This window comes from Brachyistius frenatus, unplaced genomic scaffold, assembly GCF_029030835.1.
Source record: "Brachyistius frenatus isolate BFR_SWC_R1_liver_20210118 unplaced genomic scaffold, ASM2903083v1 Contig_94, whole genome shotgun sequence".
NCBI lineage: Eukaryota > Metazoa > Chordata > Actinopteri > Embiotocidae > Brachyistius > Brachyistius frenatus.
Genome location: NW_027210693.1, coordinates 1,485,798 through 1,511,476, shown reverse-complemented (window position 1 = coordinate 1,511,476; position 25,679 = coordinate 1,485,798). Strand labels below are relative to the sequence as shown.

At 39.3% G+C, this 25,679-nt stretch overlaps 1 protein-coding gene across 1 annotated transcript in view; it reads right to left on the bottom strand.

Moving 5' to 3' along the window:
- Positions 1-19,576, bottom strand: part of brinp1 (bone morphogenetic protein/retinoic acid inducible neural-specific 1) — a 103,921-nt gene extending 84,345 nt beyond the window's left edge. The window contains exon 1 of the mRNA XM_069710713.1: positions 19,174-19,576. The gene's annotated coding sequence lies outside the window, so the exon portion shown is untranslated. The remainder of the gene's footprint in view (positions 1-19,173) is intronic.
- Between the last annotated feature and the right edge of the window lie 6,103 nt (positions 19,577-25,679).

Below are 25,679 nucleotides of genomic sequence, written 5' to 3'. Positions count from 1 at the left end.
AAACTAATTCACTAATGGTCAGAGTTATTTCAATTTACCTGGCTGCTGAATTATTGTGTCCAAATCTATTCAGGGAGGCGAAGGATCAATGCAAGCCAAGGAGAGGAGCGGCAGAGCGGCAGAGCGGAGTCGCTTGCATCTGTCATGTGAAGTGGTGCAAGGAGTGTGCTCTAAGGTTTATTTGATAGCCGTCCAGTTGAACAGCAGAGATACGGGGGCAGTTTATGAGATGGTTCTAAACAGGGATCGACTCCGTCATAAAGCAAACTAATGAATAAGGTTTCAAAGTAAGGACGAGGGCCCACACTGCGGACGGTAAAAGTCAGAGGGGTTTTGATTCAGACAAATCAGACACATTGGCGAAACTAAGGGCAATTACATTTAGCATGACATAAAAAAGGAATTAATTTTGCAATAAGAGAAATAAAACCGTTGCGACACTTGAATTCCGTTGTTTTCCAGGCAGATTTTTATTTTTATTATTTTAATGCAAAAACCTCGGCTTTCTATGAATACTGTGACCGGGAGCTCTGAACCGATTATCAGCAGCATACGTCTCTTAAACACAGGAAGTGAAAAACAGCACAGCAGAACCGATTTGCTTCTACGTCCGTCTCAATCCAGAAGAAGGTGTTTTGAGCTGATAGGAAAAACAGAAGGATTCAACCACTTCAGCCAGCGCCACAGTCTTTAACAATGAGATGCAAGGTAGCACAGGCAAGCCATTTGTCACCACATCCACCACTGCTGTTGTTGGCTACTGTGGCTGCGTTACAGATGAAGATTGATCATTTGTCAACTTGCAAATTGGCTTTCAAGTGCTTTCTCTAATTACTCTGTGGTTTTATTGATGGGAAACCACTGACTGCTTTCCTTCGATTTCCCTCAATGGGCACAGTCTTTGTTTTGAATATGTTGTCTCTCACGCTCCCCTTTCCAAAGGCATTAGATGGCCAAATAAAATGGGGCAGAAACGCTCCAGTCTAAACAGTATTTGCATGCTGCATCTAATGTTCCTCTGAAACAATGTGAGATTAAAGGTAAAAATGCCAGAATGAATTTTATTCCCTCAGCTGGTCATACTCAAAATGCACCCAGAGGTTCCCCCGACATGAATCAGAGCCTGAATGGGAGTTGCTGGGAGGATGTAAATGACACTTTCGCACTGCAGCTTGGCCTTGCTCATGCATGTAAATGTCAAGTAATGTTATCCACTGTATGGCTTCAACTGACTAGACCCAAAAGGTCTAGACCAGAGGAAGGCATGAGGAGAATGAGCAGGAAATGTGTTCATCCTACAGTGTGCATATAAAGAAGAAGAAAGAAAAAAGCATAAATCAGCTCTTATTGTTTTACTGTAATCACCAGCAGAACTGAACAGCAGATCATCTCCTTCCTTGTTTCTGACGTCTGTGACTGATCTGTTATAATTGCTGTCTGTAACATTCTATTCAAATCGGTAAAGTGCGAAGTGTTGCGAGGCAACTGTGAGACTGCAACCGGATCACAGAAGTGCGTTTTATTTTAGACAGACATACATGAGGAAGTATCATCTTATCAAGGTGAGGGCATGATTTCCTCATCCTATTTCAGTACCACCGTGCAGGACGCTGTCAGGAAAAGAAATGCCACCTTTTCATCAGTTTTTCCGTGAAGAGAGAAGCTTGAACAGAACGATGTGTTTCACTCAAACTTGTCCCTCCCTACTTGTACTCCTATCAACTGTCCTCTTCTAGTGACAAGTCTGGGGGGAGAAAAAAAAAAGGGAAAGATAAAACAAAACGTGTGACCAGCAAATTTCTGACAGTAAATGCTGCTTCACCTTTTCACAACAACATTCCACTTTTTTTTTTTTTTTTTTTTTTTTTTTTTTTTTAAGGCGCGCTGTCTCTAAAAAATACATAACAGCTGCTGTCCTCTCGAGGGACCAGACCACTGGCGCTATGTGGAGAGAGGTTTTGTCCAGCTGCAGTGGGTTATTTTTGTTTGCTTTTGCTATCCCCATTAGCTCCCTGCACTCTGATGCAAAGCCATCTCTGAATTTACTGACCTCATTTTCTTCCCAATTAGATGTTCACTGTCTAATTCACCCCTTTGATGAATTGCTAATCATGAGACTTTGGCAACAAGAGTTCCCTCCCTGACCAACCGCCTTGCTTTTCAGCGGTGGAAGGATTTGGGTGTTGAGGTGACGACCGCTGAGCCTGTTGTTCCTAATTCAAGGCCATATATATGGTGAGATGAAGGGAAAGCAGAGGAGCGAGCGCAGACTCCCAGTGTTTCATAAATCAGCAAAATTTGCAGAGACGCAGAGCAGATGGTGGAAATAAAAAAAATAAAAAAAAGTTCTCCCATCTCAATTCATTGCAGTTTAAGCATTACAAAGCTAAACCGTATTACGTATGCCTTGTGTCAGTACTCTGCATGACTATCAAAATTCTGAGGATGTTTTCAATCTCCTTCGCCGTTAGAGTGACGTTAACCTGCGTCGACTGAAACTCATTCATCTACGAACACACAATATGTCAGCTCCACATATACACTGTTAGAAACGTCTTTAAAGCACGGGCTGTTTTATTTGCTTGTCGTCATCAAATGAAGTAGATGCACGTACTATTTGACCCGGGAGGATTCGTAATGATTCCCAGTGTGGACAAAACAGATTGGAAATAATTGGACATACTTATAGAATGTTTTACTGTCTTATGCAAATGCAATGAGCAAAGATACATCTCTGTATAATTACCTTAAAAAATGGAAGTCACAGTTTTTCTAATTACAGGTTTATGTTTTGTTTTTAATCTGTGGTATCAACTGTTGTTGACTTTCAGTGATTTCAAGAGCAAAAAAAAAAAAAGAAAAAAGGATTGCTTCATTGCATCTTCGAGGAGAAGCGTAGTGAAAAGGTTACTGCATTGGGGAGATGCTCTGTTACTCACATGCATGCTCACAGTTATACAGTATATAGATCCACATGCGCAAAGGCATCCTGAGCAGACATTTTTAGGCCTGATATGACTAAAAGGATTGTGAAATTTTGCTGAGAAAAGCTCTTTCCTTTCTGCACCACATTTCGTCTGCTCTTCCTGGGAGGTTATCGTTTGCAAAAACATGCCCTTGATATGGGTTATTGCAGCCAACTTGTACCCATTCCCCATGTTAAGTTTGAAAATAGAGTGCTCTTGACCTCTTGCCTTTGAAATTCTTCCACTGTCGCCACATGCCTCCCCTAAGCTGTCCTCTTTTTATATTGTGTAGCTCAGAGCCTTTTCACCACAAGGCTAGCATTTTTTTTTCTCCCATGCTCCAACCTTTCCAACGCCTCCTTCCTCTCTGAGACAGCAGCAAAACGTAGTCATAAGCCTGGTAAAATGCATGCCTTTATAAACAAATCCAAGTACCCAGTAAAGCCTCAATGCCTGATTGCCAATAACAACTTCTCTTTGGCTGCTGAATAATTTAAAGACCAATTTTTCTGGACTCCCCCTCTATGAGCCACAGAAGAACAGCGTCATTTCTGAAGGTCTTCTTTAAATGTTTATATTCAAAATCGACAGCTAATGCCTCTTTACGATTTAAATTTGAATTAGGTGGTTTAGATATAGGTAATCCTTCCTTTCTCTGGGGTATAAAGCACTAACTGTACTTCACGTGTTAATTAAATCACAGCCATTATAGAGTTTGAAAACACCCCCCAGTGTTCAGTAAAAGATAACGTGTTTGCATAAAAATGCTCTACACTCTTACATAGATCAAAACCTAATTTGTTCTTTAGACAAAATAAAAAACAAAATTGGAAAATATTTAAATAATTATGAAAGAAGGGGTGATTTATGAGCGTGGTGAAAATGAGCTGGTGGCAAAAAAAGGTATTTCCATCACAAATTTCACATCGTTTTTTTCACTCGAGATGTGGAAATGTCTCGCATCGTGGATGTGAAAGATTCTACATGATGCAGAAAGAGAATATAGTCAAACAAAATATAGCACCAGTGTTACTCATACAGGCTCTACTCGGACGACCCTTTAGTTAAATTAAGACTTGTCCAGGTCAATAAAATCAGTCTTTCAGCTCAGCAGCATCGACATTTGAAGGCTTCTTTTCAAACGGACTCATTTTTGGCCAAACGCGTCTCTGAGTTTCATGTACTACATGAGCGGACGCCAGGCTTCTCTGTGTGCAGCCACCTGGCCTGTAACTAACGATCAACCTGAGGCTTTTGGTGAACATCGGTAAATTGTAACATCTACTTACAGCCTGCATGTGAGGTGTTCAGGGGACATCTCTAAATTGAAGCTCCAGACAAAAAACACTGCATTACACTCTTCCCCTCTAAACTCCAGTGAAGTGAAGTGAAGATTCAGACAGGAATTATTGTAACCAACGTTAGTAACTTAAGGTGCTACTTTCAGACTTATATTTTAAGCACACAGGAGTTGAGAGTTTGATATTCATACGATCATTCTTTGGAGCATTCCTTAAAAATATCACAAAGTGTTATAAATGACTGCCAGCTCAAATGCAGCATCCTGATAATGCCGAACAGAGCCATCACTCAATTTGCAAACCTTGCTCAGCGGTCTTAACTTTGTTGCCAGAAAAGAGTTTTTATGGCAGATGTACACAGAGGGGTGATGAAGTACCTACTGAGATTTTTTAACTGGGTCATAACTTGGTATTTGAACATGACATCATATTGGAGAAATAAGCCACCTGCGAGAAGCAGCAGTCTCTTCCCAACTCTCACATTTTCAAGCTGTTGGTTTGGGCTTGGTTGAATTCTCTAATCTGCCTCAATGGTTTGCCATTAAAGTGATTTTTTTTTTTTTTTTTTTGCTGTGAAGACTTGTTTGACACCCTGTTGAGATGAGTACATTTTTAAACGTTCATTTAGCGAGTTGATTTATTAGTCTGCTTTAATTGCTGTATCTATTGAGATGTAATTTTTTTTTAATATTTTACGATGGCCAGACAGTTTGTGGATTCCAGAGTTTTTTTTGAGAAATGCCTCTGTTAATGTTGTGTATAACACTGTGTGGTCCACTTCCTCTTGAGTGGGCGATCATAGATCAGAACTTATTGACTGATTGGCAGTTCATATTTAAGTTATGCTATTTGCGGAAATTCTTCCTAAGTGAGACTCTCAGTAGGAGGACAATCTTTGTCTGGTCTGCAGATAAGCTTATGTAATCCTCTGATTTCCTCCTCTGTGAGAAAGCTTTGGCTTGGGGGAATCATTGTTTTTGCATGATGTGTGTGTGTGTGTGTGTGTGTGTGTGTGTGTGTGTGTGTGTGTGTGTGTGTGTGTGTGTGTGTGTGTGTGTGTGTGTGTGTGTGTGTGTGTGTGTGTGTGTCAAGTGTCTAGTGCATCTTATGATAGGGGTAGAGAGATTGCTTTTGGTAAAGTGGCAAAGACACCACAGTAAGAAGCAATGTCATCCTAGTTGAACGGGTTAATCAAGAGAGCTGATTAGTGATTATCTCCCACGCGGGTAAGAGAGGAGTGAATTTTTAGGCTTACTTGATTGGATGATGAACGAAGAGGAGGCTGCCTCTTGAATTTTAAACTGAGATGATGATGGAGGGAGGTGGGAATGAAAGGATGGCAGCCAGGAGGTGTGGCTTGCAAGGAGTAATGAATGAAAGAGACGCCTAGAGGTGAAAGAATTAAAAATGAAGTAGTCTCCTTTATTAAACTTGCGCTAAGCTCAATTACAGTGACAAAAGACTCGTGTGATGAACCCTTCGAACAAAAGAACATTGGATCTGAGCATCAAAGCAAAAGCACATTTAGTGGGTTCTTCCCTAAACTCAGCACTACATTGACAGAATATAAACTGAGGTCAATTTCCATTCCTCTTTTTAACGTGATCTGTTTTCAAAGGTACTGTTCTTACAATATAATCCAACCAAAGTCTACTACCTGTGCAGTTTTTTTTGCTCACCACAGTGACTTCGATGTGCCGCGTTGCCTCTTCTCTGCCCTACATCGGTGTCTTGTTGGTTTGCTGAGTGTACAAAATCACGAGACAGGATACTGCTTTGGCTAGCTTCACCTGGACTGGCCTCTCCATCATTAAAACTAACATCAGCGGCATCAGTCAGCAAGGCAACGCTGAGGTCTTTGGGGACAGCGTGTGTGTGTGTGTGTGTGTGTGTGTGTGTGTGTGTGTGTGTGTGTGTGTGTGTGTGTGTGTGTGTGTGTGTGTGTGTGTGTGTGTGTGTGTGTGTGTGTGTGTGTGTGTGTGTGTGTGTGTGTGTGTGTGTGTGTGTGTGTGTGTAGGTATAAATGTGTATGGGTATTTCTCCCTTTACATTCAGTCAATGTTTTTCTGTTTGCCAAACACGGCACACACATCGCACATATTTCCCTCGTTGGGTGAGCACCGATACAGAATAAATCAAGATGATCAGTGAAACACATATTGAAAATGACCCATATTTTACGTTAAACTAAATATACTAATAACTATATATAACCCATATTTATGTGACAGTATAGAAATTTGGACAATGTGTAATGTATACAAGCGCCTCCAGCCAATAATGACATTAAAGCACACCCTCTCGTGTAATATTACTAACAGCCACCCAGCAAAATGAAATTTTACTATTTGGGAAATCTACAACAAGGTCTACATACAATGTGATGCAAATAATAGAACTTCACCATCACAGTAATGCAGAACGCTCCTATAAGCATTAAGCATTACATTCCTTTGTCTGCAATATATCACTATTTGCAGTAGCTGATTAAATCATATGTGAGATGTCTCTGTATTTACAGTGCACACCATGCATCTTCTCCCAGTCAGCACAATGTGAGCAGTTTGATCCAAACACAAATCTGACTGAAACACAAATCATTGCGCTGTCTAGCTCAGGCGCGCTTGTCGGATTTTGTCGGGGTTTTGTGCAAAAATTGCATTTCAGTGTAACAAATAGGCCCACTGTGTGCTGATCTGTGATTCTGTGATTATTCATAGCTCAAACACTTTCACTGTTTTCTCTATGTCTGTGTCTGTGCTCTCCGTCGAAAGACAACTGTTTAAGAATGATCAGAGTAATCTTGGCACTTGGTGATTTCATGTTGCACCAAAATTAGGAGAAGACAGCTAATGGAGTGAGGTGCCAGATTGGCACAGCGCTGGCGACACTGCACTTATTATTCATGTTAAGAGACTCAGTCAATTTGTTTTTCCAATGTCTGCATTTCGACAGAAGGCAACAACGCCACCCATGGAAGTGTTTCAGAAATAACCAAACTGGGAATATTTTGATGAATTGTTTCCTGCACATGAATTTACTTGTGGGTATAACAAGATATCCAACAAAGAACATCTAAAAAATTAACTGTACACATTTGGCTTTTAGAGTCTGAACATGAAAAGAGACTTTATTTTAATGGAGTATTCAGTCTGGTTTTGCTGCCAAATGTAGACTTCAATTTCATTCAACAGAGGTATTGAAATCCAACATTTGGTCTTGTTTGGATCTCAATCACCTGATTTATGCGACCCGGAACACAATCATCCCAAAGCAAAGTATAATTACCGCCGACATTGTCTTGATTGTGTTTGACTCGGTGTAAAGCAAGCCCAGAGGGAACAGCATAAAGACCTGTTCTGCTTTACAACTGAATTTCACATTATTACACTTGTTTTAGTTCATCTCAGAAATCAAATTATTCACATGTCCTTCGGCAATTCTTTCTTTTTTAACATATACATATATATATATATATATATATATATATATATATATATATATATATATATATATATATACTCGAAAAAAATGAACGATCCTCTAAGTTTTCCCCTTAACCCCACTTTTGTGCAAAATCTCTGGAGTCTTGAAACCCAGTTCGGTAATTGTCCTCACCACCTAAGGTTCCATCGCCTGTCACTCCCCTTCTCCCTCTATCCTCACTCATGTATCCCCATACTCACCATTTCTGTCACCATCAACTCCCTTAAAAGAGGATCATGGGAGAGCCCCCCGCCAATTTTTATCCACCTCTAATAGGCACTTCCTTGTGTTACATGATCACTAGGTGTCAAGATTAAAGAATGGCTACTGCTTCCCAGGGCAGACATAGATGGGAGACAGAGAAAATAGCACTCCATAATTACTGATAAATCGAGCACACTGCCTCCTCTCCTTCCGCCTCCTCCCTATCCACCTGGCCCTGATGTCAATGTGAGAGGCTGAGCAAGTTAAACTGAGGAAAAAAGTTGACCACGCCAGACTTTTTTTGCGCTGCTGATATTGCAGTTAAGTTCAAGCAATTCAGGGCCAATTGACTGACCTGGAGCTTTTATTCACCCTCCAATCGTCTCTTCTTTGAAGTGGGACTCAGAGTACTAGACTCACATAAAGCAACTGCAGTCAGAGCACAATAGTTCACAGCTCACAGTCCAGCAAAACTAAACCACACTCCACCCTCCACCAAACACAGGTAAGCTGCAATACAGCACATATTTCCCTTTATTCTCTGACAGGGTTATAACCTCCAGAGGAGGACAAATGCACAACACAGTGAGAATCCCACTCTATGGACCACTACACATGTGTAATGTCAGGGACAGTAGCTGGCACCAGAGGTGGAAAAAGGGCCAGCTGCTTCGCTCTCCTCCCTCTACCAGGCAACTGTGATTGCCAAGTTGCCAAGTGGCCATTGTTCATTAGAAATCCCAACAGCCTGGGTGGAAACCAAAGTAGATGTGAATTGGAGCCAACAGTTCATGAAAGCCTATTTTTCAGTAAAACTGTTTTTGTTCTATCCTGTTACAAGGAAATCTGAATATTTAGTTGAGTCAGCAAGGAACCAGGTGGTGATGAGAGTCTGGGCATTACCATCACACAATCTACCTATGAGATAATGGGCTTAATATAGTATGTAATCTATGTGCCAGAAAGCTCCATCTTGGATAGTGGAGTTGGGCTAAATCAGCCCCAGTTAATGGGCTTTGTGCATGAACTGTATTAGCCTGATAATCACACTCAAGTGCTATCTCATTCCGCTTCACCTATTCAGTTTAATATCATGTTCATGTTTGCCATGTTCTGCTTGGAGAGGGGACTACTTTCTTTTGCCCTGAGCAGCCATTAGCCAAGGTGTACTCACTAATTTCAGTTTACACAAGACCTGTAGTCGCAGTTGCTTGGCTCAGTTACCATTGTTTATAACCACTTAAAGAAGTGAATTGATTTTAAAATTATTATTTATGTAGCTGAACTTACAACAACCAATATAGCTACTTGTCACCATTTTGTGGTGTTTTTCTGTCCCTATTTGTTCAAACCTTTTTCCAACCAATCAATTTGTTCAACTGGGGGAAACCACTGTCATTGAACACATCATCAGTTTGACATGAATCGCTGAACAGGATGATGAGATGTACAAGGTGATTGAGGGATCTTAGTAATGTAAACATTTTGAACTTTCAACCGTCCGACAGTTAACGTCATGAAAGGTAACTGGTGTGTTCAGAAACAATATGGCTGACTCATCCTAAATTGTTTAGAAACGTAAAAATGTTTAACTGAAAATCAAAGCTATTTTATGTCTTTGAATTCCAGGAGTACTTTCAATAGTGAAACGTAAGTGTAGTCTAAAAGTACGCTGACATTTTAAAAGATGCCTCCCTTTCTTGCACTGACCCTCTTCATTGCTATTGACTTTATGCCATGTGAAAAACTGTGCAATACATCTGGGGAATATACAGTATGACAGTAAGGAGAGCAGCAGCCATCGCAGAGCACACTCCTTCAACCTTGGTGTTAAGGACTATCATGGTCAGAAGAAATACGACAATTGCGAAGCAAGGTGATTAAACATTAAGGAATTACTCTGGACAACTGCAAAATGTGTGAGGAATTTGCCATTTAGTCCCCAATTTGTCCCATAGATTTGTCCTACTAGGTTTCTAAGTCATTTAACATCAATTTTTTTCCTCACTCTTTGGCCACGGTTCCCCTTCTGCTTTTAAACTGGCAATAGTTGATCCCATTTTCAGAAACCATGCTGACAGTTGACTTAACCCCCTTTCCTGCAAACCATAAGGGTTTTTGCAGATTGTTCTTTAAGCATTCAGGATTAAATAAAAACGAATAACACTGCTGGTAGTTGTTATGGATAAAAATATTATCTTTGCCATAAATGTTTTAAAAAAGAAAGCTGAGAAATTCTCAAGGAAAAAGCTCTCTATTGTGTCTCCAGGTTGAGCACTGGTCTTCTTTTAAAGGGGAATGAAAGTAATTGTTACATTCATCTATTTTATACGTATTTTAACGTCGTCATCAGTGACAGTCTTCATATGTCATTAATAGACCATAATTCAGTACATTTTGTTTGCAAAACTAAGTTGTTTAAGATGGAGCTCTGTCTGATTCAGTATCTCTCAATCAACATCTGCCTTCTTGCTTCATCTTCAATGGATATTTCATGTGGGATTTGGCAGGGTTCACTTTTAGTTCTTGATGTTTAATCCCATTTCACTTCAATTCAATTTAAAAATACTTATAAAAAAAAATCGAACCATTAAAAAAAAAGATTTGACTGCTGAGTGCACCTCTACCCAGTTTCACATTTGCTACTTGTTAGTTTCACATTCAGCGCAAAAGTTTTCCTGATTCTTTTCAAAGTGCTTTAAGAATTTTAAGACTTATATCGCACGCTAATGCCCTCAAGCTAGTCCCCTACTTATACATTACAAAATGAACAGCATTTTGTGGCTGCTTTCAGTTGCATGCATTTTTATGCCACTTTTACATTATATGGACAAACACAGTAAAAAAAATAAAATAAAAAAATTACTAAAGCAAAGAATATTTAGAGGCCAAGCAGTAACAGCAACAAGCAGAGACCTTGGAAATTGTATATTTTATTTATTAGCTTTTAATCATATTCTTCATCCTGAGGCAAATCTAGTTTATATTCAATAATATCCAGAACAATATTCCAGCCTTCAGGTGTGAATTTGCCTTTAAAACACAAGTCGTTGTGAAAATCCACCTACAGCAGTGAATCCACATCAGTTGAAAAGACAGGTAATTATAAAAGTCTGTCAATATTTTCTTTTCATTCTTTCAGTGAGTAAATTAAAAATAATGAATGCATGCCTGATAAGTAGACGTTAAGCTGGCCAAATGCAAGTTGAAGATATAACGTTACTGGAATTACCACAGCAGCCCTGAAAGCAATGCCAAATGATCACAAATGTGCATACATTTCAAGTCAATCAATGTTTCTAAAGCTACATGTCAAAGGATGCGGTGCTTAACTAGTCAAGCTTCCATACCGGGAATGCAAATGTACTAATGGTTCACCCATTGGGACATGTCGGATTGACATAAGTGAACATGAAGGGTCTATGTTTAGAATTCTAATTAATATACATGCCTGCTGTTGTGGCAGATTTTCAGCCTCAGCCATCCAAAAGATGCTTTAAGTGCAGTACACATGAACACAGGCACAGGCAAGGTCAGGTGCATAAAAAAAATCTATAGGTTGGTACTTCTGTGAAAGCGCTGCGTCAGGTCGTTTTATGTGCTACTTCTGGAGTCGGTACCACAACGACTTTTACAGCAGCAAAGTTGTTGAGGAAAAAGAAAGCTGTACTAATCAACTGTATCTCTTACAAATTACATCCATTGTGCTTAAGTAGTTTCACTTTAGAAGCGACACACTGCTGTTGTGATTAACTTTTCCTATCACATTTCAGACAAAATGTTGTATGTGTAACATCTACAAAACATTCAGCTCCACTGATTTTTTTTTTTTTACTAGATTGATTCTACACTATCCACTCATGCAAAACCTAAAGTCTGGTTAGTATATGGATTCGGATTAAAGCATGATTAACTCAAACGGCTTTTTTAAAGTTAAAACAAACAGAGATTGTGTTTAAATTTAAAGTTTTCAACACTGTGTACTGAAAAGAAATGAGTGTATTTCAATTCCCAGTACATTGTAAAAGAAGTACATGTTAAAATGCAAATATTTGTATTGGCTTAGTCCGCCAAGCAAAACAATAAAATATGTTGTTTGTCTACGTCCTTTACAATCACAGAAGCATTTTTTGATCTGACATTCAAACATGGCACGATGACATCATTTGCATTTGCCCTCCAACATTGATACAAATCATTTGAAAAAATAAACCAATTTTATAACGGGACAACATTATGGTTAAAGTTTCATATGTTTAGGCACTCACATGACCTGTCTGGGGAGGTTGTCATAGCTACAATAAGAAACGCATGGCCAGGGTTGGGGAACGATCATGGTCACGTTTAAAAACAATGCTGACTGTCAGTTGTTAACAGAAAACCAACAGCAGTCTCCTGTGTTAAAGTGTGATGTTTTGCTGACCTGTTCATCGACCCCAGCTTCCTCCCTTCACCGGGTTTGTCTCTACAGACTGTAGGCTTAAACATAAAACATGTTGTTTTGAGGTACTTTTGTTCTTCTACCTAGTTTGACTGTTGTCAGGCCTAGTAAACCTACTTGTAGGTTTAGGAGGCCATTATCAACAACATATATGACCATTGGGTAGTATTAGCGACGAGCATCCTACACCCACAGCGACAGGTTATGTTTAGTTTTGATACCAGAACTACTTGATTAGGTTTAGCAAAAACATTACGTTACTTCAAACTGTAATGCCAGCTAATATACGTAGAACACTTAAAAACATCTAAATATACTTTTTTGTCACGAAGGACACACACAGCGGTCTACCAGGCGATCCCACCGAACCTACTTGTCATAATTACGCCGGCCACTAGAGGTCAGACTTAGGGTAACGTTCTCATCAACTAATAGATGCAGTTTGTTTGCCGAGTAGGTTCAGTGGGCCCCGATTAGCCCATATATAAATATATACTCATATATTTGGAACAGATGTGTTATAATAACCGTCTATTTAATATTCTAATAGCAGATGGAGTGCGATCTGTTAGTTGCTCGGGAAAATTTCCTTATACATCTGGTAAAAGTGCTGTAAAATTGACATCAAAAGGTGCATGTTCAGTAGGGGCTTCACACAATAATCTAAATCATAGTATTCATCACAGTTACTAAATCCAGTTTGCGATTTATAGCAAAGTGAATTTACATCGTCCGTGGCAGCACCTTGTAATCAGTGTCAGCGCAAATACTCATTTCACAATTAGATTACAGGTGGGGCTAAAAATTACCACTAATAAACAAAACAAAATCATACTTGCTGATCCAATTGCAATTTATGTGCAGTACGATTATTTGAGAAAGATAAAATTGTTGAATTAATGTGTTTATTTCTCGTTGCTTAGCCTGATAAAAAGAAAACTTCTCATTCAGCCCACAATCATTTTTCCACTCCGATTAAAATATTCAAATCTGATCAGTTGTTTGCTGCATTGTTGGTTGTTGCTGTCCTGAGTAGCAATATAGGTCACTGATGCTGAGAGCAACTGGCATGAGCCAAACATACATTGACTCACCAGCATCACATCGGTCATGGGTCAGTGTATGACTCTGCTCTCTCTCCAAAAATCACTGCTCCACTGTTTAATTTGTTTCTTCTTTCAAAATTGGGACATATTGTATTCACGGAAACAAGCAGCTTCTCATCTCCATCCAGGCTTCATATGATGAATCCCGGACTACTTTCGCAAATGTTTCTCTCTTCTTAAGAAATAATTAAGGGTACCTAAAATGTTCCAGTGGGGAGTGTTTCACACTTGTTAGTCAGCACAACGAAGGCTGGAACAGATTAACACATTCCCTGTGAGAGACCTAATTAAAAAATGTCTAAAAGATTATCTTCCCATGATTGTTCACATTCTAAAATATGTCTTTTTACAATAGCAGACAGTTAACTGAATCTTAGAAAAGAGTCAAATGTATGCTTGTTGAGACGTCAATTTGAACTGAAAATGTTTGAGTGAATTGCCTATGACAGTAACTGTGTGTTTTAGACATGAAGATAGCAGCTTGTTTGGGTGACTTTAATATTCCGTGATCATTTTTTTATGGACTAAAACCCAAGTGCCGGGGAAAGTGACTCTCCTGCAATTCAAAATGAGTATCACATTTTAAGCAATTTTCTGACCTGTTCAATCCTTTTAAAAATGTCCCTGCCACACTGACAATCAGGCAGTGACTGCATTTCAAGATGGGTTACAATTTCTGCCATAACAGGCTTGTCTGTTCATAGTAATCCAAACCAATTCGCAAAGGCAAAATAACACCACATTCGGGCACAGTTGAAGCTTTGGCATTATTTTGATGTGAAAGGCTGTGCTCAGTAGGTGAGTAGTTATAGGCTACTTACATACATGCAACGATGCACACATTGCCAGCAAGACTTGTAGTAAGGCGGATGTTAAGTAGACCACTTTGTGTAACCATGTTGTATTCACGTAAGTACTTGGTTTCAAGTGTTTGCTGAGGATGAATAGTCAACTAATTATCCACTTTTACGATAACTCATTTCAATTCCTCACCACTATCAAACGTTACCAAAGCAACTGCCATCCTTTAGGTATTAATCTATTTTGGTTTCCGCCATCATATGAGAGAATATCAGATTCTGCAGCTACGAAACCCATAATGCTCCCATACGAGGCTGGCGGATGTGTCACTGGCTTACAAGGCTTCTTTTTTTTTTTCCCCTATTAGCTATTTGAATTTTGTTTTTTCTTCACATGGCTCATAGCCTGTTTCAAATGAACCAAACTGTGACCAGTGAACCGAACGGGTTGGATTTTTTACTTGAACCGTTCCACCCCAGGTAGCTAGCACTTCACTAGGTTTACCAATTAGTCTCAAATTTGATCTGTCTGGAGATAAATGCCGGTCAGGTACAACAGTTTTGTTTTTTCTTTAAAACAGACAGCTACCTCTAGAAACAATGCTGCACAGAGCAGAAAACGTGAATGAAAACAGTAAAGTTTCAGGCCTTTAAACCAAAACAGTGAGTCTCACAGAGCTCAGGGGAACAGAGGTGGGTGGTAATTCTTCATGGGTTCATTACTTATTTCACATTAAAAAGTACAAAGTAATTCAATCCATTCTTGAAATTAAAATAATTATCAAAGCTGATTTCACAGTATAGTCACGCTTTAGCTGTCAAATGTGTAAATTGTAGAATAAAGTGATGAGAAACATACGCAGCAACCAATATATAAAATATGTTGGCTGTAAAAGTTTTGGAGGTATGTTCTATATTCCTGTATGATGCATCGACATGCTAATATAAATTATAAGGCACACTGCATGACAATTCCTCCAAACGCCACTTACATGGCTGGACAGCATTTTGGCTATTTTTAAATTTACCCCAAAATGCAAAAAAAAAAAAAAAATCTCCACAACAGAATTGCCAATTACTGGTCATAGCGGCACCTTATCACCATAAAAATTGGGGCCCTCAGATATTTTACTACTGAGAGGACTGCATTGTGTTTAAAATAGCTCAGAGACAACTTCTAGACCGGAGCAGATCAAATTATACCGCTGGGGGCAACACAGGAGGCAACAGTGAAGCAAATCAAGTTAAAGGTTCGATGTGTAATCGTCAGCCAGCGCAGACCTCTGCAAATCAAAACATCTGGCTCCTTCTGTTACATGGGGTGAAAAAATTCAAATAGATGTACAACCAGTACTGTCACGAAGCCAGCAAAGACCAAGGCAGTGTCAGGCAAGATAAATTACTGGAGTTGCTACTGTGTTGTCGGAGTTATTATATTTTGAGGGGTAATAACTGAACTTCCAGGCAGTGCTTAATGACACATGGGTCAGGGTTATAAAAGCTCAATTTAGCATCACTTTTCTATCCAGTGTCTCCTACCTGGCAACCACCAAGTGTTAGGTCAAGATGCATAATCTGCAGAGGAGAGCGAGTCTGTTACCCAAATATAATTGGAAGGCAGAAGTATTTATAACAAGCATGTAAGAAATATGTTTACTGGATTTGACTCAAAAACATTCATTAACCAAGACTGATACATTCCAGGTAAATTAAGCCCCAAATGCCAGAATTGTCGATGCGATTAGCTAATATTGTTACGTCTGTTTGATGAGCAATGCAAAACTTAAATTAGAATAAAGAATAAAGAGCGTATTCTCAAATTAAAATGATAGTCCAAAACTTGGAGCTACTGTAAATACACTTAATATTGAATTATTTTTAAATAACATCATCTTCAGGTTCCCCAGCAGTCCGAAAAAAAAGACCCAGTAGACTTTAGTTTTAGGACCTGAAGATGCATATACATGTATTTAATAAATAATAGATTTCTGTTTGCTTGTGAACTTTTAATGTGAAATGTATTTCTTGATTGTGACATAAAATGCCGCTTGTTTTCTCTCGCAGAGATTCAGACGGTGGACCCCTGCTGTGAGTGATGAAAGAGGGAGCTAGAGTGAGACCACAGATAGGCCACAGTGCTTAGTGTGCATACTGAATGCTTAAATAGTTTATACAAATATAATAGTCACTGTTGTGGGGATTTTTGAGTCTGCTTTCAGCTCCCCTGAGGCTTCACATAGCACAAAAATATTCCTTCACAAAACTATGGTTACCTTCTCAGACAACGAGTCTTTTCTATTATTTTCTGGATGTAAACAGTGTGTTGAGCAGGTGAGTATCACCCAACGCAAAGGTTGTCTTTGAAGGCCATTGTAAAACACTAAAACTAAATTTCCTCCAAGAATTATTAATCATCTTTAATTACATTTCGCAAGATCGCAATTGATCATCTTGTGTTATCCTCGTGTTTTTACATCATACTGGACGAGGATGTTGAGTCCAGTGTGGTCTAATGTGACTGATAGCAGCAGTACGTGGGTCAGACAGCCCCCAGTGGAGGTCGACTGAATCAGCTGCCGTTCCAAAATATTGTAAACTCGCCAGTATTTCAGTGCAATTTTGTCACATGTCATTACGTGACCCTGTTGTTTGTTTCCGATAAAAACAGATTTTTTTTTTTTCCCCAAACCTCTCGGGATGCAGCCTTCTGGCCACAGCAGCTGCAGCCAGCACCCACATAAAAACAATGCTGTGCCAATACAAGAATACAAAGAGATAGACAGAGAGGGAGCGAGCCGCCCTGTTAGTACAATGCAAGTTCTGTTCTCTATCCACAAAGACAGTTTGAAAATAATATTCGTATCTATAGAAACCGGCGATAGAGAAGGACTGCGTGCATATGGTGTGAATGCGTGGATTTTAATTATGTTTATGGGTGTTCAATTCTTTATCTTATATGAATCAGAGGCACTTGCTTTGCAGACAATTCATCAATAAGTTGCACTGCCAAGGTCTGTAAAAGGACCTCTGCTGCTGAATGTTCTCTTTTCAGTCCTTGAAAGCATCATCAACATTGGGTCATCTAAAGCCATGACACAAATATAGCTTTAAGCCACTGCTGGCATTTTCATTTTGGCGACGATGACTTAGAATGCGTTCCCTCTGAAAATGATTACACGTTGCCAGCATTTTGCCATCGAAAAGGCCACCAGATTGAATGAAGCATTCTGAATAAGGCAGCTTTTCTTCTGCAATATCCGCTGCCAGTGCAATTTTCTGCACTGCATATGTGAAGAAGGCAGAACAATATTATAGTGAAGTGACTTGCTGTTTAATGTAATGTTAATCTCAAATATTAAAGCTTAAAGTTCAAAATAAGTACGAGGGATGATTTACAGTGACGTGCCACCCTGACAATTTTCCGCCTGCTCTTTAAAAGGCAAATATACGGTCTTTCAGTTCGATTCACATCTTGCGTCGCTCATTACTCACATTTATGACCTATTCAGAATTATTTCAAGTGAAACTGATTTTTTTTTTTGTGCTTTCAACCTTTATTACAACTGCGGGATGTGCATTTTTCTGGACACAGGCTTTTGGCTAATTCTACAAAGATGAAGCTACTTAAGTTCACTTTCCCAAAAAGAAACAATGACAAACAAAACAAAAACTGCAGTGGCAGTCACGGAATTGCAGATAAATGCTTCCGGTGGACCAATTTCAAACAGAAGCTGCTCCTCTAATTTCATAGAGTTGGTATCAGTATCACACACAGTTATCTTGCCTTTAGCCACATAATGACACCGAGTGTAAAAGAGCATGAGCTCCCCTCGCAGTTAGCCAGCGGAACAGCAATCAAAGCAACTTGAGGGAACACGGAACGGCAACACGGAGAGGCAACTTTGCCTCACTGGTGACACACCACACACACATCCAACAAAACAAGCGTGTACGTGCAATTGCTTTCATGTGCGCGCAGTCTCGTGCGCTAAGAGCCACAGTGTGCACATACAAACACACAGCCAGCTCATCACAGGCAGCAGGTCACCCAAAACGCATAGAACCAATATCACCCAAATAAGAACAGGAAGCATGACCGCCGCTGATTTCATATCCGAACGGGGACGACACTCACTTGAAGTTAACGGCCAATGCAGTTCCCGGACTGAACTGATCAACATGGATGTACAAAGCCTGACTGCAAACGGAATTAGCTTGAAAACAAATAATGATGCCGCCAGCCCAAAGATCTGCAGGCCTGCTAATACACCTTCACTCTGAATGTTGCCCCCGTAAATCCATTGAGTGAAGCCGCGGCAGGTCTGCGTAATATGCCAACCGTGAAATGTGAGATCATTGTTTCTCTCAAATGTTTTATGCTCCTTTAAATCCGCACTTCTGCACCATCACCTCGGGAAGATGCTGCTTCACAACATGCGGAGAGAAATTGCAGGCGCGTGCACATACATGTGAGAACAAGTCATTTGCACAATGTTTGGAGATGATGGGTTTATAAGACCGAGACTCATTCTATGAATTTGAATAGCCTAGGAGCGCTCCGTCGACATTCAGCCCGGCAGAGCTTGAAAGGACTTGAACAGCGATTATTTGAAGGTAGCTTCACCGCGAGAAAGAAAAAAATTGCCTCCATCCTGAAAAGGACACCACCGGCCACCTCAGTAACATGCTGACCACGCAACATCGCCATAATTGTGCCACAATATAGCCCTGCCTACCAGAACACTACCTCGTGGTCCGTCATAGATAGAAAAAAAGAAAAGAAAAAAATATATATAGATATAGATATATACACGATACATTCATATAATGTTAAAGATCCGAGCCAGTAAAACCATATAGGCTACTTACCTAAAACTGATTCTCCCCTCTTAGCTGTATTTGTGGTCCAAGATTTGTTAGTTCTCTAGCCAACAACTTCTGCTGGAGCATATGTATCCAGTGCTCATGCTGGTGGCTCAGTCGGTGATGTTGGATTGCGGATGATTTGGCAATCCTTTTCATGCTCAAGGGAAAAAAATCCTTCGTTTCTGCGTGGTCTCGGGCATTGGCGCGCAGAGCAATAAAGTGATGAAGTCCGTCAGAGGGAGAAGGAGAAAAGGGAGCTCTAAGAGTGAGATTTATTTCGACGTGTTTGAAACTGTTCTGCCCTCTTTTTTTCTCACCGGTTTGCGGGTGGAGAGGTGTGGGATGGATATCTAGGAAGGGAGGCTGCACAGATACTCAGAAGCACAGACTGAGGGCGAGAAAGGGGAGGTACAAAGAATCCAGTCTGGGATTGTAGAGGACGGTCATGGCAGACAGTAAGGGGTGGGTCTGGACTGTATCAGGCGGAAGGCGATGGAACTGAGGGTGGATGAGGATAAGAGCCGTGTCGTGACTTTTCTCTGCTGATAGGTAAACATTTACACCAAGACTATTGGATGACCACTATAGCTTGCTTGGCCATTACTAATTCAGCTGCCCGAGCGGGCTGAGATCAAAGCTTAAAAGCAGACAGGCTGTATAGGTTCAGAGAGATTTGGAGAAAATTGAAAGGCAACAAAGTGAGAAGGCGTCGAGTTGCGCAGAAGGTGCCACACTTTGCCACGTGTAGGCTGTGTACTTTACATAAAACACAACGTGACCATCGGTCTGTGTTCATGTAAACATGTCTTGCTGTGAACTTTCCTCTAAAAATCCAACATATCCAAGACTCTGTGGAGTCTGTTTAACTCTACGAAGGCTTTCATAGTTGCTGTGCAAAGTTCTTAAAAAACAAATAAACAAAACAAACAAGAAAAGCAACAGGGACATTTCCCTGGTTGCTGTCCATGGTGCTGAAACCTACAGCACTGATTTACACAGTATGTTAGGTCAACTAACAATGTTAGGTCAGTGTGACAGACATCCCGCCTGCAGTCCAATGCACTATTGGACAAATAATATTCATATAACTTATATTCACTGGTTAAATGACTGAAAGGCCCCGAGCTTCTGCATTTAGTCGTTTTAACAAATTGATTAAGACTTTACATGGTGCGCTCTAAAGGCTGATTTTAATATTTCTAGACTTAAATCAAATCTAAAGGACCTTTTGTTGGTTTATTTATGGTAGGTTGGTGTCAAACCATAGCACATAGCATTGGCACTTCTAAATTCATGCTTACAGCCCTGATGACTGGTTCATTCTAACAAAAATAAATTGCCTAACAGGATTTGGAAATGTGTTGAGCATGGCATGAGCATAATTTTGTGGAAATATTTCCTCAGGCAGTCTACTGTGCTGTATTCTCTTTGTTAGATATTAAATGCCTTGCGCGATACAGCTCACAATACATAGACATGCATGATTTTCAATGAATCCGTCTGAAATTCTTTACGTATAATTCTTATTATTGTAAAAACAATCATCGTAAATTAGACATTTCTGGAAAATGTTCCAGCCCTGTGTGCGTGTGCTTGTTTAAGTATTTGACTGAACAACTCAAATTATTTACCCCGTTGTTAAAACATTGCAAAAATTCCATGTGCCAAATTTATCTTCAAAGTTTATCCCTCAAAGTCATTTAAGATTTTCTCTGAGGATGAGCTACTCCTTCTTTGATATTAGATATTCCACAGACCTCTGAGACTCAATAAATAAAAACATGAATGGTCAACTTAGATCGATAACATAGCTGAGACTTTGCCTCAAACTACCCCAGGTCAGGTCAACTAAGGTAACTAAAAGTTTAAGGTAGCCCTTGGCTGTTTTTGTGTGTTGAATTTGAAAGATTCTACTCGTTTTGAGACATCACACCAATAAAGATCAATATATATACGGCAATATTATATCATTACATTTTGTGATCAAACAAGATTATATATCCACTACAAGGGACAGATGATAAAAACAAAAAATAAAAAAATGATATATAGCTCCTTTCCTATAAAATCATCTCAAATTTGGAGAGCGTATTTGACCACAGGTTACACGTTGGAAAGTTACATTTTGATTAAAAGCCTTTATTGCAGGTAATGCAGAAAAGTTGACTTTTTAACTGATTTTGACAACTCTTTATCCTTGGCAGTGACAGACCGTTTTGCAACTCACTCGCTATCCAAGGGCCAACTGCAGTGCTTGAAGCATCCACCAACGGGCGAAGAACCTGGCGGGACCAGCATTGCATAGAACTCAATGAGGCCAAATGGATAAATGGTGCCATTACAGTGTCATTAGCCTGGAAGTGGTGGTGACACGTGACAAGTTTCCTTTGCAGGCATAGATATAAAATGCTCCAGGGATCATTGAAGGCATTACATTTCATAATTCTATTGGTTGTGGCTTTTAATGTGAAACGTCCCTTCAATTCAAGATTTATTGTCACTGAAGGTAATTCGTTTCCAGACACATTCAAGATGTCGTCTACATTTTGGAATTCTCATGTTGCTCTGAAAAATATGGATTCATGTTATCTGCAGTTGAGTAACAACATAATGTCAAACAATAAAAGAACAATTCTCACCTTTTGTTGTCTATTCCCACTAAAACAAAGTAAATAGCAAGTCAGTCTGTGGTACATAAGTCACTGGATTTTCAATGGGACTTTCTGAAAGAGTGTAGATACACACTGTATTTCTGTCAAAGCTTCAACAAACACAACAAAGCAAGCAAAGTGCTTTATGTGGATTTGTAGGTATGCGTTATTCCATGTGTTTCTGTGGCTGGTGCTGAGGTAATGGGAATAATTGAATAAGGCTGTATGTTGTGTGAATGCTGATGGTAAATGTCCCAGTGAATCATCAGTATCACTGTTGCACGGTATACTTGTGAAAAAAATGTGAACGACTCCGTGTGTGATTGGGTGATGACAAGTGCCAGTATATCCGATGGGTCACAGAATAACATCAAGAAAAATGAAGAACTATCAGTTAGAGAGCCAAAGAATGATGAAAGTTCCCATTTTCATGGTTAATGGTATTCAGTCTTTTTCAGATACAGGATATTATTGCCAAGTTTAAACCTTTTTTGTTAACATTGGTTGTTCTTTGGCAAGCAAAAATTTCATTAAATTCACTTGATCCCCTTAAACTATGAAATTACGGCAATCTTTGAAGTATGAACAGATTTTTCAGCATTGCAAGATAATATTAAGACTAATCTTGTGAAGGATTTAAGGCAAACCATAATGAAACTCTTAACTCAGGTTTTTGCTTTATGAGTATAGTGTCAGAGAAGTTAAGTCACAACATTATTAAAAGCAGGGATCCCTCTATCTCTTCCTATTATGTCCAAAATTTCAAAATGAATTTGATACAACAGAAATATACCAGGATTAAAATATATGATCTATCATTGTCAGTATGGCTTTGAAAAATATAATTGAACTTTGATGGCAGTATCGTAATCTCTTGATTTAACATTGACGGCCTTAAATGAAAAATGTTGAAATATTTCTTGAAATATAGGAAGCTTTACATATAATGAATTGATATTTTGCTCGCTACATCATCAAGATAAAAGATGTGTTTAAAGTATTTTTCTGGTATCACAGACAGGAAACTTACAATCCAAAAGTATAAGTCTGGCACATGTACGGTACCACGTGGGATGCCTCAAGGTTCTATTCAGGGACTGTTGTTATTTTTGTTTACATTCACTGAACTTCTGAATGCTGCTGACACAATACTGCCAACATATTTTGCAGCTCCAGTTTCTCAGCAACAACATACTGACAATAATACTGACAAAAAATACTGACAATCATTTTTTAAGGTAAAAACTGATTTGTTATTCAGTAAAGATTTCACCACAAGGATTTTTATCAGCTCAATAGATTCACATTTATAGAACTTGAAGATTGGGAATCAATTGGTTGGAGGCTTAGAAAGAAACCAAAAGGATAAATTGTCAGAAGTAACAGACTGACCCATTGTTGCAGATTTCTCATGTGAATTATCCGTCCCAGTCTCACAGACTACTTCTACTGAAACCATGAAGAATGTGTGACTTGAAGTCAATTATTTGAGAAGGACATAAAGAACTCGTAATTTAGAGTTACTGCATTACTCAAACCCCATTTCATACTTTTAAATCACATTTCAAAAGAAATTAAATCATTTTTTTTTAAAGTATTTTCGACAGTAAAACATTATTAGCCCACATAAACCAAAGTGCAAAGCATCCTAAGAACCTAATTTTAGTGCTTCAACTTGCTTATGGACATCTTGCAGGGAAATATGTCACCATTGACTGGCATTCAGCATTTATTTACTGGTTAGGATGTGTTCCCCCATGTCCAATATTACCAACGTTTGTAACTCGCAGTATTCTGGGTGTGCAGAACATCACTGTCAAATAAAAATATACTGCGCAGATTTGACTCCATTATCCACATAACTAGAATAATTGGGCCATATTCAACACCAGCCTAGACATAATAACCTTTACAGGTGCTAAATTTATCGAGACTGTAATGATTTCACTGCTAGCACCTTGTTGGAAACCATGGGTTGAATCTTCCTCCTAGCTGCCCAAAAGACTGTTACCGCTTGCTAGATTGACAACTTACTAATGGCTGATCTCTAAGGCTTAGGCCACAGAGATGTTTCTGCCCGGTGTTAGTACACGCTGTTGCGGAAGCCTGTCACACTGTACTCAGACCTCTGCCTGACAGGACTATGAAAGAAAAGACAGATGTCCAAACAGCCACCAGGTCCATCAGTCATGGGAATTTTCTCCACTTGTACGGCACAGGAAGCGGAGGAGGGGGTCAAGTGGGAGAAACAGATGAATGAAGATGACACCATTCTAGCCTCTCTGCTACTCTAATGAAAAACAAACTCATTTTCAGAAAGTTTTTCTGGGTAATAAGACAGTCAGCCAGCCACATCCAAACATAGAAGCAACAACTTTTACAAGTTTGAACTCACTATTGCAGCCAGCTCATGATTCTTCCAGCCAATAGACAAGCCATTAGTACAAGAATACATATATATATACATACGGTGCTTTAAAGCCAACAAAACAAGACTGATAAATTCATGTAATTAGATTCAAGACTCAAGGACTTTCTTTTTTTTTTTTTTTTTTTTTTGCTCAGGCATAGGTGTTCAGGACTTACACAGCAGCTCTCAGTCATGTATGCATCAAAAAACAACAAAAGCATGATAAAAGATGCGCATAATTAAAAACTATCTTAGCAATTACTGTTAAGGAGGAAAATGCTGAGAAAACTGAATAATACAAATGGAAGGACAAAGAGGAGAAGAAATTACAGTGATGCCCTACATTTGAAGGTACAATCCAGGTAAATGTCAAGCTAAATACAATCTGATACAGAGTTAATTCAGCAGAGACACAAAGGAGGCTGTATAGGGTACCTCATAGCTCAGGCACAACTTACAACTGACACCATCTTGGGTGGAGTAAAACCTTCCATGTCACACAGACTGAGTGACTTATCACAGTCACAAGTACAATAAGGTATTTAATTAAAATGAAAAAGAATGTGGGTGATCTCTACAATCAAAATGTGCTAATACTAGTTTTACTAGTTACTAGTACTAGTTCTAATCTCAGTGACAATGCACTTTACTTTAAATGATTATTTATTTTCTCTAATAACCTGTGTACTTTTGTAACTTATATATTTGTTGAGGAAAGGCCTATGGTGGATGAGGTTCTTCAGGACAGGGAATGTTGAAACAATATGATTTCTGGCGTGTTAAGCTGTAATAGTTGAGAGATGGAAAAAAAATACTGTGAGAAAGAAAAAGACCTGGAATTCATATAAATCACTTCTCCTGGATAATGTGTTTAGTATCAAACAGTGTATCGAAGAGGAATAAGCTTTTAATTAAAGTAAAGTCACTCAATGACATTACTAAACTGCTCAAGACCTGCTGTGACAATGCACAAAAAGTTTTAGTTTAGTGACAAGGACCTTGAATGAAGGATATAATGCAGTTTGAGTGGTGTTACAGGTAATCTCACCGCATGTGGCAGTGTTGCAGCCAGTATGTGGGTGGCTGCTCAGCAGGCACACGCCGTAGTTGTAATTGCCCATCTGGCACAAAAGCACAGGACCGAGCTCACTAAGGGTGCACACCAGGTTTAGCAGAGCATTAAAAGAAGGTTTGCAGGCTTCTTTGACAATATGTTTGAGTACTGGATGATATTCATCAATCTGCCAGTGTTTTTCAATGACTTTGCTGAATTCTTCACATAGAAGAGAACTTGACGGCTCAGTTTCCTGAGACTATACAAAACTATTGCTTTGGCTGTATCATCGCAACCTTTTCTTTAGTAACCAAAGTAAGTCAGCTCAAATAAAAAGGAAAAAAATCACAGGTTGTAGGCACATGTCAGAGACTATCAGGCTGACTTAACCAGT